At 42.5% G+C, this 11,156-nt stretch overlaps 1 protein-coding gene across 3 annotated transcripts in view; it reads left to right on the top strand.

Annotated features, from left to right (window-relative positions):
• The first annotated feature begins 835 nt into the window (after window positions 1–835).
• CNN1 (calponin 1) overlaps window positions 836–11,156 on the top strand; it is a 106,411-nt gene continuing 96,090 nt past the window's right edge. Inside the window, exon 1 of one of the 3 annotated variants that reach the window (XM_042448441.1) lies at window positions 836–955. The gene's annotated coding sequence lies outside the window, so the exon portion shown is untranslated. Of the gene's footprint in view, window positions 967–10,325; window positions 10,354–11,156 lie in introns of those variants that run through there. The other 2 variants (XM_042448440.1, XM_042448445.1) reach the window with 2 other exon arrangements.

The following is an 11,156-nucleotide window of genomic DNA, read 5'->3' as shown; positions in this document are numbered from 1 at the left end:
AGATTGACACGGCTATGTCTAAATACAGTATATTATTACAGTATACTACAGTATACGGTACACTAAATATTATCTGAGGAAGTCTAAGAAATCTCATGCTTTCAGTGAGTTTCAAAGGTGGCACAAGATCTCTCTACATACTGACTTTACACACTGACATGGCTATATCTAAATACACTACAGTATATTACTGTGTACTAAATATCATCTGAGGAAGTAGACTTTAAGTCTAGGGAAGCTCCTGCTGCCCACTTCTTCCTTTTAGTGAGTCTTAAAGGGGCTGCAAGATCTCTCCATGTACTGACTTTAGGGACTAACATGGCTATATCTTAATATACTATAGTCCACTACAGTATACTAAATATTATGTGACTGAAGTCTATATGAAAGCCAATGCTGCCCACTTCTTCCTTTCAGTGAGTCTCAAAGGTGCCACAAGATCTCTCTACAATACTGATTCTACAGACTAACAGGGCTATATCTAAATACTGTATATTACAACACATGATAGTATACTGCAGTGTACAGTATACTAAACGTTATCTGAGGAAGCACACCCTACAGACTAAGAGGGCTATTCTATATTATGTGAGGGATAAAGCTGTGTGTCTGTGTGTGTTTGTGGGCTCCTTCTCCTCCTGGAGGGTGGCTAGTACTACTAGGCCCCTGCCTGCTGCCTTCCTTCCGAGTGCGTGGCACTCTCTGCTTGCCTCCTTCCTCCTGAGGGGAAGCGGGGCCATGGCCGCGGGGAGGAGGAGGAGGAGGAGGAGGAGGAGGAGGGCCCTAGGAGGCGGCCTCATGATGCCTGGCCCAGGCGGGGATTGGCCCAGGCGGGGGCGCTGGCCTCCTGGAGGGAGGAGAGGAGGAGGGCCAGAGGTGGTCCCTGGGCAGCAGCCTCTGCTCCAGGCCACACTCTCATAGACACAGCGCCGGCCAAGGAGGCAGGGGAGAGGCGGTGAGTAGACGGTGAGGGCCCCCTTGGCCACAGAGTGACTACAGCGCTTCCATGTCAGCCTTCTGCCCAGGAGGGACTCCCAAAGGGTCCTCCATTCTGAGCAGGATAAGAGCATTGGGACCACTGTTCCTCCATTTCAGCCTTCTGCCCAGGAGAGACTCCCAAATGTCCTCCATTTTGAGCAGGACTAAGAACATTGTGACCAAAGGCCCTCCTTTTACAGGATGCATCCTCCATTTCAGCCTTCTGTCCAGGAGGAATTCCCAAACATCCTCTATTTGGAGCACAACTGGGAAGCTTGAGTTGATATTTCTATGTGTGTTTTGTAGCTTTTATTTGGTAAGGTCCTCCATTTGTCTTGAATGTCCTGTCATTTTACAGTGGCTTGTCCTCTTGTGGTTAGGCTGCAGTTAGGAGGACATCTGGTCACCCTGGTTGAGAAGGACTTTACTGGCCTGGCTTTGGGAAGGAGAGGATGGATGGACAGTGGAGTTTACCAGACAAGGGAAATTGAAAGTATATGGCAGTCCAAACGCAATCATGGGGTTTAAAGTTATTGCGTGATAGATTACCACACGCAATTTCAGGGCAATGGCAAGCTATTTTCAGGAAATGGGAAGTCAGTTCCAACACAATTCGAATTCACGTAAATTCGCTGAACTAGCGTTCTGGCCCCCCTTTCTTTTAATTCAAAATTAAGAGAAATTCCTTCCATGTGATAAACTCCATAGTCCATAGAGCTGAAGTCTGAAACACCTGGAGGACCAAAGGACTCTGTTAAAGAGGCCACGGGTAGGATTTGCAGGACCTGAGCAGAAGAGTGGAGGACAGAGGGGTCTTGGAGGTGTCTCATCCACCAGGTGCCATGAATTGGGGTTGACTTGAAGGTGTTTAACAACAACAGTGTCCAAAAAAGTGACTTTTGCCCAGTAAAGCAAAGTGGAGTAAATGGGTTGACTCCAGGAGGGGCTAATTTTCTGCCCTGGGAACCTCTAGGAGACACTGTTGTTGCTGTGTACCTTCAAGCTGTTTCCGACTTACAGCGACCCTAAGGCAAGCTTGTCATGGGATTTTCTTGGCAAGATTTGTTTAGAGGGGATTTTGTGTCAATGCCTCCCTCTCAGGTTGAGTGACTATGAGTTGCCTAAGGTCATCCAGTGGGTTTCCACATCCAAGCAAGGATTTGAACCATGGTCTCCAGTTGTGTGGCTTTCCAACACTTAAAATGTATGTGTGTGTGTGTGTGTGTGTGTGTGTGTACTGCCCTTGACTTACCTGGATTCATGGTGATCCCATGGATGAGGCATCTCCAAGACCCCGTGTCCTCCCCTGCTCTGCTCAGTTCCTATAAATTCAGGCCCATGGCCTTCCTGATTGGGTCTGTCCATCTGGCATGCGGGCTTCCACTCTTTGTACTGCCTTCTAGCTTTCCTGGCATTACAGTCATCCCTCCATATTTGTGGATTTGATATTTGTGGATTTGATTATTCACTGGTTTCATTAATATGTTCTCTCTAGGACTGTCTAGGTCAGTGATGGTGAACCTTTTGCAAACCAAATGCCCAAACTGCAACCCAGACCCCACTTATTTATTGCAAAGTGCCATGTCCCTCTTCCTTTCTAGTAAGAAACTCTGGCAAACTCTGTGCTAGGACGACAGCATGTGTGCCCACAGAGAGGGTTCTGAGTGCCACCTCTGGCACCTGTGCCATAGGTTCGCCATCACTGGTCTCGGTCCTCCAGTGCAACTCTGTGGTCAACTTTAACTAAACGTTGCACTGAAAGACCATTTGTAGCTACTCCAGTGCCATTCTATGGTTAGTGTATGTTGGACATTGACCACAGAGTTGCACTGGAGGACCTAGAGATTCTTAGAGAGGTGTCCTCTCAGGTAAAAACAGTGTTTTTGTTATCTGTGGTTTTTCCATATTCATGGGGGTCTTGTTCCCCTAGCGAATATGGAGGAACATATGTATTGCCTTTTCTAATGGGTCATGCCTTCTCATGCCAAAGTACGACAGCTTCAGTTTAATCATCTTGGCTTCCAGGAGGGTTTGATCTGCTCTAGGATCCATTTGCTTATCTTTTTGTCTGTCCATGGGAACCTTCACACTCTTCTCCAGCACCACGCCTCAGATGAATTGATATTCATCGTATCTCCCTTCTTCACTGTCCAGGTTTCACATCCATACACGGTAATACGTAATACAATGGCTTGTACGATTCTAACTCATGTGCTCAGTTGTATGTCTTTACAATTTAGGGTTTCGTCTAGTTTTTTCATAGCTGCCTTCCCCATTCTTAGTCTTCTTCCTATTTCTTGACTGCAGTACTATCTGATCAGTGTCTGATCTAAGGTATGGGAATTCTTTAACTATTTTAATTTCCTCATTATCTAGGTTGAACTTATGTCACTCCTCTGTGGTCATTATATTTGTTTTCTTTATGTTCAGCATTAATCTTGCCTTTGCGTTTTCTTCTTTGTCTTTCGTTAGTAATTGTTCTAAGTCTATGATATTTTCAACTAGTAGTATAGTGTCATCCATATATCTTAGATTGTTGATGTTCCTTCCTCCTATTTTCACTCCTGCTTCTTCAGTGTCCAAGCCTGCTCTTCATATAATGTTTTCTGCATACAAGTTGAACTGATAGAGTGATAAAATGCAGCCTTGTTTGACCCCTTTGCCAATTGGGAACCATTCTGTTTCTCCACTCTGATAGTAGCCTCTTGTCCTAAGTACAAATTTCTCATCAAATGTAGTGACACTCTCATGTCTTCAAGGGCGTTGCATAGCTTTTCATGACCTATATGCAGTCAAAGCTTTTGTTATCGTCCATATAGCACATGCTGATTTTTTTAAAATTCTTTGGTGTGCTCTATTAATCGTATGTTTACAATGTGGTCCCTAGTGTCTCTTCCTTTTGTGAACCCTTCTTGGACATCTGGCAATTCTCTCTTCATATATGTTTGGAGTATGCTGCAGAACTTTGAGCGTGAATTTGCTTGAATGGGAAACCACTACACTACCAAAAAAAAAAAAAAAAGGAAAACTCAAAAGGAAAATAAAGAACAAATCTCAAAGTGGCCAGAGAACCACTTCTGGTTTTGAAAACAAAAAATAAGGACTAAAGAAATGGGGCAGAGAGTGGATGCAGCCTTTTCACTACTCATGGAAACCTCCACATAGGGCCAGGGAAGGATCCTTCCTGAGACCATGGGCAGCCCCTCCTGCCAGTTAGAGGTGAGAGTTCTGGGCTAGCTGGACCATGATCTGAGTTGGTGTAATGCAGCTTCCAGTGTGCCTAAGACCTGAGTCTTTAGAGTTTATCAGACAAGGGAAATTGGAAGTATAATCCAATGGCAATCAGAACGCAATCATGGGGTTTCACATTATTGCATGATAGACTACCACACGCAATAACGGGCAAGGGGCAGTCAGTCTGAATGTAATCATGGGGTTTCACGTTATTGCGTGAGAGGTAATCACACACAGTTTTGGGCAATGGCAAACTGTTTTCAGGCAATGGGAACTCAGTTTGAATGCAATTCGAATTCACATAAATTCGCTGAACTAGCAAATTCAAGTGAATGTGTTCTGGCCCCACTTTCCTTTCATTTGAAATTAAGAGAAATTCCTCCCGTGTGCTAAACTCCTTTGGCAGCACCTGCGCTTTTTAAAAAGCCAGCTATAGAGGAACAGACTAAAACTCATCGTTTTGATATGCTGCCAGAATGTACAGTGTGTGCGTATCTGTACATCTCATGCTCTCTTGTGGAGTCCTTTACAGTGTCAGCAAGTATGCTGGGGTGCAGTTCCTAGGTCCTACATAGCCGCTTTACTTATTTATGCAAAATACTGATATACTTGTGATTCTGAACAGAACCATTCAAGCCAACTTACAGAATAAACCCTAAAATGGAGGGTTGAACCAATGAGGCAGGTAAAACTGCAAAATAAAGAGCAAAAGGAGAGAGCTAAGCACAGTCAGGCCACAGATCTTCCTGAACAACAGCAAGTAAACAAAACTCCCTTTAGTTGGCAGGTGGTCAGCGAAGAGGCAAATCGCTCAGAACAAGGAGTCCCAAGGGCCAGGTGCCATGATCAGCAGGATATTTAACAGAGCCTCCTTAGCCGACCTTAGTGGGTAGGCAGGATCGAACAGGATTGCCCTACCTAATGGTGACTCCCCCATTTCCAAAGGTACTTCAGACTCTCAGAAGTTTTATTAATGTTCTGAGAGCTGCATGAACCTTCCTACAAACCAGATATTATTGCTTCCATTAGCATGTTTTAAAGCAACTTGAACTTGAGAAATTGAGCCCCTTTGCCTGTAAATGGCAGCCCAGGCAATAAAGAGCCAGACCTAGCATTACCACCTTCATTGAACAAGTTTTTAAACAACTAAGCATTCCTGGGATCTACTGTTAGAGCCTAGTAGCTCTAGTCTCAAGGTGCATGTTATGTTTTGCCAAATCTGAGACATATTAAACATGTATGCTTAGAGAAAACTTGGATATATTGAGATTTAGCAACAGATATTATAGCCACACTCTGTTCTCGTGACATACAGGTTGAGTCTCCCATATCTGAAATGCTTAGGAACAGAAGTGTCTTGGATTTCAGAGTTTTAAAAAAAACATTTGCATATACATAATGAGATACCTTGGAGATGGGACCCAAGTCTATACATGAAATTCAACTCTGTTTTGCATATACCTTATACACATACTCTAAAGGTAATTTTATACCCAATATTTTGAATCATGCTGTGCATGAAACCAAGTTGGTGTACACTGAACCGTCAGAAAGCAATGGCGTCACTAGCTCAGCCACCCATGTGGACAGTTTTAGATTTTGGAATATTTTGGACCCTAGAATTCTGGATGAGGGACACTCAACCTGTAGTAACATTTATTTTGTAATACAGTGTTTGCGGTCTTTTTCTCTGCCCTGGCCCCCAGGGATCTGGGCCATGGACTTTAGGGCTGAAGGGCAGGGTATAAGTACTCTAATGAATGAATGAATGATGGAGATTTTGCCCACCTACCACTCTCTCCTCAGCTGTTCCCATCCCATTTCTTTGCTTACATGTGAGCTTTTCAATGAGGTCAGTGTGATCTGGAGACTCACGACCAGGAGTGAGGAATTTTTGTCCCTTCAGGTATTTTGGATTTCATCTCCTACCTAGAAACTCCAGCCTAAGTGGGTGACACATAAGGAAGAAATGGCTCTCCAGATGCCTTTCGGTAAAAATGTCAATGGGCCTGCAACAGGGGTCAGACAGCCATTTCTGGCTCATCTGGACTTTTCATGGGCTGCACCAATCCACTCCATGGGAACTGGAAATGTGATTTTGAGTCACATCTAGGTAATTTTCTTGCAATTTTGGCAGGAGACTGAAGCAGCATTTGTTGACCAAAATGTAGTCTCTAGAGTCTATCTTTTGGCTGAAAGGGGTTGTTTATTTTTGTTTAGTTGGTTTTTTAAACCCTGCAGTCTAGAGGTCTCATGATTCCCATAGGATTTAATAAAATAAAATAAAATTTATTTCATTTATATGCCATCTTTCTCCCAGAGTGGACCCAACATGACTCACAGATGAAAGTCAGTTAAAAACTAACAATACAATTTTTGAAACAATTAAAATAATTGCATTTAAAAATAGTATACATTTATTTTGAAAGCATACAAAAGTTAAAAATAAATGAATAAAGCACACACCCTGATAAGAAGCCAATCTGGGAGCAATTACATGTTAAAAGCTTGCTTAATAATAATAATAATAATAATAATAATAATAATTTATATCCCACCTTTCTAGAAGGATCAAAGTGGGTTACAACAGAATACATAAGTAAATACATAACACATACATAACTAAAAATTACATATTCCATTATCCCTTACCTTAAAAACTAAAATACCAATGCTAAAATTACAAATTAAAATCAATTTAAAATAGACAAGATTGAGGAGAGACAAAATAAAAAGGTTTTTGCCTGCTGGTGATGCCAGTGAAAGTAAAGCAGGGAGCTGTTGGACTTACTGGAAGTTACTGAGAAGGACAAATTAATATATTTAATAAACAAAAAAATTTCAGAAAGTAGGAAAAAATTGGGAATATCTAACAAATTTTTGTAAGAACTACTAGAATTGGAACAAAGAAAGCTTTAATCATTAAATATATCAAATAGCTAACTGGAAGATCTCAGTAGGAAACACTGAAGAAATATGAAAGTCACATCATACTGAAAGAAGTAGTTAAACATAAGAAACAATGGCCCAGTAAGACTGCCGGTTTGCGGTGGCCTGGGGCCAAAATTAGGGCTCGGGAGTGCAGAATATTTGCACGCTCTTGAGCCCTAGTGTATGGTGGACTGTCATGATGACATAAGCATGGCACAGCGTTTGCAGGTTGCAGTGCTTTACTTGTGTCATCGATGCACGACAGTGCACCAATGACGCACTCATGGCGGTGGCTGTGTGCACCAAGAAGGTGCGGAGGGAGCCCGAGTGGTTTGGTTGTTGTGGGCTCCCTCAGGAGCAAAAACAGGCAGCTCCAGCCCGCCCTTTCGGGGCTGTTTGTCGAGCTCCTATGTCTCACTTAACAGAGAAACTCAAGGAAGTAATAAAAGATTAAAAAAAGAAAAGAAAAAAATTGCAGAGGGTGGGAGCAGCCACTGAAAAGGCTCTCTCTTGAACTCATGGCAGAAGAATACAGCAAGACATGGGTGTGTATGAGGGCCATGAAAGGGTGCACTTTCTGGAGAAGGATCTTAAACTGACACAGTTGTGTGGGTGAGCCTGTTAGTCCTTAAATTTGTGCAAACCTTTGGAAATGTTTTATCAGTTAAAAATCACTTGCTTTGTATCTAACGCCCAAATCTCAAGGTGTAGGTTTAAAGTTTAAACCTACACCTTGAGACTTGGCTGGTTGTTACAATGCAAGTTTAAACATTAAACCTAGACATTCAGTTTTTGGTTGCAGTATACCTATAAACACTTACCTAAGAGCAAGACCCTTTCAGTTTAGTGAAACTTACTTTGGAGTGGGCATGCGTAGGTTTTCCCTGTGAACAAATAATTGAGCAAGTTTATCTAGGCTAAAAGCACAGGTCGAAACTTTATCTCAGGAGTGTAAGGCTGGAAGATATTCCAAAGGTTATTGGGTGATAGAAGACAGACCCATCTGTGTGACTGTTCTGTGCACCAGAAGTGAAGGAAGATTATTTTGCTGACTGAGACATTATCCCTGGAGGCGAACAATCCTTGACCGTCAGCACCCCTCCATGGCCTTTGTTGTTAACTGTCTTTGAGTTGACCTCTGTTCATGGGATTCCTGTGAATGAGACATCTCCATGACTCCCTATTCTCCACTGCTCTGCTCAGATTCTGCAGGTTCAGGCCCATGAAATTCCTGATTGAGTCTAGCCATCTAGCATGTGGTCTTCCTCTTTTTCTATTGCCTTCTAAATTTCCTAGCATTATTGTCTTTTCTAATGAGTTGTGCCTTCTCATGATGTGGCCAAAATATGACAGCTTCAGTTTTGTCATCTTGGCTTCCAGGGAGAGTTCAGGCTGTTCAAGGACCCACTCGTTTGACTTTTTGGCTGTCCATGGTATCCTCAGCACTCTCCTCCAGCACGACATAAAAAGAACTGGCAAAAGTTAAAAGAACTGGCAAAAGTAATATCGGAGCCATTGGCAATCATATTTGAAAACTCCTGGAAAACAGGAGAGATCCCAGCAGACTGGTGAAGGGCAAACGTTGTCCCCATCTTCAAAAAGGGAAAAAAAGAGGATCCCAACAATTATCGTCCAGTTAGTCTGACATCAATACCAGGAAAGATTCTGGAGCAGATCATTAAACAGAGAGTCTGTGAACATCTAAAAGGCAATGCCATAATCACAAAAAGTCAACATGGGTTTCAGAGAAACAAGTCATGCCAGACAAACCTAATCTCTTTCTTTGATAAAATTACCAGCTTGGTAGATGAAGGGAATGCTGTGGATATAGTATATCTTGATTTCAGTAAGGCCTTTGACAAGGTTTCCCATGACATTCTTGCAAACAAGCTTGTAAAATGTGGGCTAGACAAAGAAACTGTTAAATGGATCTGTAATTGGTTGACTGGCCGAACCCAAAGGGTGCTCAACAATGGCTCCTTTTCATCCTGGAGAGAAGTGACCAGTGGGGTCCCACAGGGCTCTGTCCTGGGCCCAGTGCTATTCAACATCTTTATCAATGACCTGGATGACAGAATTGGGAGCATACTTATCAAATTTGCAGATGACACCAAATTAGGGGGAATAGCTAATACCCCAGAGGACAGGATCAAGATTCAAAATGACCTGAATAGACTAGAAAGCTGGGCCAAAGCTAACAAAATGAAATTCAACACGGAGAAATGTAAAGTATTGCACTTAGGGCGGAAAAATAAAATGCACAGATATAGGATGGGTGACACCTGGCTGAAAGAAACTACGTGTGAAAGGGATCTAGGAGTCCAAGTAGACCACAAGTTGAACATGAGTGAACAGTGTGATGCGGCAGCTAAAAAGGCCAATGCTATTTTAGGCTGCATCAATAGAAGTATAGTGTCTAGATCAAGAGAAGTAATAGTGCCACTGTATTCTGCTTTGGTCAGGCCCCACCTAGAATATTGCGTCCAGTTCTGGGCGCCACAATTCAGAAAGGACATTGAGAAACTGGAGCATGTCCAAAGGAGGGCGACAAAAATGGTGAAGGGTCTGGAAACCATGCCCTATGAGGAACGACTTAGGGAGCTGGGGATGTTTAGCCTGGAGAAAAGAAGGTTAAGAGGTGATATGATCGCCCTGTTTAAATATTTGAAGGGATGTCATATTGAAGAGGGAGCATGCTTGTTTTCTGCTGCTCCAGAGAACAGGACCCGGAACAATGGATGCAAGCTACAGGAAAAGAGATTCCACCTGAACATTAGGAGGAACTTCCTGACAGTAAGGGCTGTTCGACAGTGGAATGCACTTCCTCGGAAGGTGATAGAGTCTCTTTCTTTGGAGGTCTTTAAACAGAGGCTGGATGGCCATCTGTCAGGGATGCTTTGATTTGGATTTCCTGCATGGCAGGGGGTTGGACTGGATGGCCCTAGTGGTCTCTTCCAACTCTACGATTCTATGATTCTATGATTCTATGATTCTATGACATCTGAAATGTGTTGATATTCTTTCTGCCACTTTCTTCACTGTCAAGTTCTCACATCCATACATGGTGATGGCTCAGATGATTCTAACTTTAGTGCTCTGTTTTATATCTTTACACTTTAGGATCATTTCTAGTTCTTTCATGGCTGCCCTTCTCAGCCTTCTTCTGAGTTCTTGACTGCAGTCTCCATTCTAATCAATATTTGATCCAAGGTATGGTAAATCTTTAACTATTTCAATGTCATCTAGGTTGAATTTATGTAAATCCTCTATGGTCATTATTTTTGTTTTCTTAATGTTCAGGAGTTAGCCTGCCTTTGTACTTTTTTCTCTGCCCTTCCTTAGCAATTGTTCCTGGTCTGTGATGCGTTCTGCTAGTACAGTGCACCTGCATTATACGCGGGTGTGCCATACGCAGCTTCCAGCATACGCTGGAAGCCTGCACCGAAAGAAGCCTTGGTGCGCCCAGATACGCGTTATTTTCTTTACACGGGGGAGGTCCGGAATGGATCCCCCGCATAAAGAAAGGGTACACAGTATGGTGTCGTCTGCAAATCTTAAATTATTGATGTTCCTTCCTCCTGTCTTCCCTCCTGCTTCTTCTGAGTTTAAACCTGCTCTTCATATGATATTTGTTGCATACAAGTTGAGCATGGTTTTTCCCAATTCTTCTTCTTGAGATGTTTTAACTAAGCAGTGAAGGATTTGGGTTGAGGCCTTTTAGGTTCATAGTATCTATAGGGCCTTAGGCAATTAACCTCTCTTGCTCTGGAAGGGGTTTTTAACTGGAAGAGCACTGTAGGTCTTTTTAAAGCAATCTGTTTTTAAATTGGATTTTAAATTTTTGTAAAGCTTTTATTCATTTGATGTTTTAATTTTATTGTAAGCAGCTTTGGGAGAAAGGAAGACATTAATAAATCAAATGCATCAATGAATATGAAAGCTATGCTGGGGACTTACTTAGTTGGCCACAGCCAAGAAAAAAACCCTACATTCCATTTTATGTGTTTATTCAT

The sequence above is a fragment of the Sceloporus undulatus genome, chromosome 2, assembly GCF_019175285.1.
Source record: "Sceloporus undulatus isolate JIND9_A2432 ecotype Alabama chromosome 2, SceUnd_v1.1, whole genome shotgun sequence".
Taxonomy (NCBI): Eukaryota; Metazoa; Chordata; class Lepidosauria; order Squamata; family Phrynosomatidae; genus Sceloporus; species Sceloporus undulatus.
This window is presented reverse-complemented; position numbering and strand designations above follow the sequence as displayed.